Source organism: Solanum dulcamara, chromosome 10 (genome assembly GCF_947179165.1).
Source record: "Solanum dulcamara chromosome 10, daSolDulc1.2, whole genome shotgun sequence".
NCBI classification, from domain to species: domain Eukaryota; kingdom Viridiplantae; phylum Streptophyta; class Magnoliopsida; order Solanales; family Solanaceae; genus Solanum; species Solanum dulcamara.
The window spans coordinates 20,917,519-20,920,016 of NC_077246.1; positions in this window are offsets into that span (position 1 = coordinate 20,917,519).

Genomic DNA, 2,498 nt, shown 5'->3' on the forward strand with positions numbered 1-2,498 from the left:
TGCGAGCTATTACATGGAATCCAACATAACCCCCTACATTGGCCGGAGAGACTACTTGCCAGGTAGAACTACGTCAACTTCATTCATTTCTGTAACTTTAACTTTAAGGGCTTTCATGGATCCATTAGCCTAAGCCTACAAGGGTTCCTATGTTGGCCCATAGTTAATGAGACAATGGGTTGCTACTAGAATTTTCTTACCAAATCCCACCTCAATGCCCCATTCGATGTTAAGTCAATCCCACGAAATAGTTTAATATTTCAAAATATTCATAGCATATAGCTTGAGAATTCAAAACATCATATTCAGTAGAATAGCTCATTAAAATATTTGGTTATTCAAATATGCAAGAATTGTCCTTATTGGATAAAGAATTCATCATTCATATCATTTCATCATTCTTTTATTTCATAAGGCTCCATTTTGATTATAGAATTTATTTTCATAAATATTCATTTGCAGTCAAAGCTTTCAAGTCAAACTTCATTGAAAATATAGTAAAATTAGGTTGGTTCAAATCACTTCAACTTGCAAGCATGTATGTAAATGAATATGCATAAATACTTTGAAATCTATTAATTAAAAATCATGCTTTAAACAATCCACAATGAATTTCAAAAATCTTTAAAGAGATAAATAGAGAAATTACTTACAAACCATCCATTCATACATATTAAATTATGTTGCATCAAAATAGATCAATAATTATTAGTTTAACCATGATTCAGGCTATTAAGTAGAAATAAGAATTTACCCATAAGAAAATCTTACTCAAAATCAAGAGATTTAGTTGAAAGAGTTTTAAACTACATGGATGGAAGAATCCATGGATAAACACCCACATAAATTTGAGTAAATCTTAAAGAAAATAAATATAATTTATCATATAATCAAAATATTTTAGGCATGAGAGTGGAAGGAATACTCTCACTGAAGCCTTACATACCTGAAATCGGAAGCGTTACTCATAATCGAATGACTTAATAAACACTCTTGAATCCTAGCATTTTCTCCCCGCCAGAGCATTTTATGTACTACCCAAAGTATATGAATCACCGGAATAGTATTTCTACACTACTAAGAACTAAATTTATATTTTGAGAATGAGTAAAAGAGTGTATAGAGAGAAGGGTTTCTTGAAAAAGCAAGATGAACAAAATGATGAAATAAGGTAGGTATTTATAGGTGTGAAGGAGGGACCTAACAATAACTAAAACAATTATAAAGAAAAATCTAAAAAATTAATAGAAGATTGTGATGTCATGGGTGATGTAAAATTGATCTAGATCTTTCCATGGTTGGTGAGATGAACCTTCTTTTAACGGAATAACCTTTTTTGAAGCTGCATTTGAAAAATATAACTTCCTCATTAGGATTTAATGTCTTCATATGAATTGTTTTTCTAGAAGTCTATTTTCATTTCATTCAAAAATCAACCGATTTGAAGCATCCTATAGTGAGATATGATTTTTTTTCCAAAAATACTCCATTTTATCACAGCACCTTATCTTGCAACAATTAATTTATTTGACCTACTTTACTCTGAAACTTAAAATATGATCTTACAAAAGTTTTAGGTATTGATGTTCGAGTTATTCAGAAATTTGAATCACCTAATTTGGATAATCCTAGTAAAAGTTATGCCTAAAATATAGAAGTGATGTCATTTTCATCGAGAATTGGAATATCATATACTACGTTTTTAGGGGGTGTTATAATAGAAATGTGACTTCAGCGCATGGCCGATCCAGTCAATTAGTTTAATCGAGATTGCCAAAATGGTTTCAAAGGGTATTTTTGTGAAGAAGTTGGGAAACATATAAATAGGTCATTTTTGGAGAGAGAAAACATCTTCTACTTTCTGAATATTCCAAGCATTTTTCTAAATATTCCCTTGAGCTAAAGAACCTTATAACCTTGGTGAATTTAGCTTACTCTTAGGGTTTTTTCAGATTTAGAAGACATGGGTATTAACTTTTTAGTTTAAAATCAGTTGTTTAGGTACAATGGATGCTTATTATGGTAATTTCTATTTAGTTTTTAGTATAAGTAGCTAAAACTCCAATTTTCGGAAGTGTGCAATGTAAGTGAATACATAATTAGCATATGGGTATTGGTTGATTTCTATATATAATGTTCATTTAGTATGGGTTCTCTGTATTTTTGTTGTTTAATCTATTATTTGAGGTTGCAAACTCAGATTTACTTTTGAGCTTTAGTGTTTCTTGTGAAAGAACTCTAGGGTAGAAAATATAGTTAATGATTCTTAGCTTTCTTGTGTTTGCTGCTAAAGCTTGATGAATTTAATTGAATCAAGGTTTGGGTTGGCAGACAACTACATGATATTTTTCGAGGGCTTCTCTTATATAGCAGCACCATTGACTAGGTTGATGTTCCCTTTGACTGATCGGATGAGTGTGGGGCGAGCTTTCTAAAGCTCAAGGAGTTTTTTACCGTTACTTCCATTTTGACTCATCTAGGTAAGGGCGAGGGGTTTA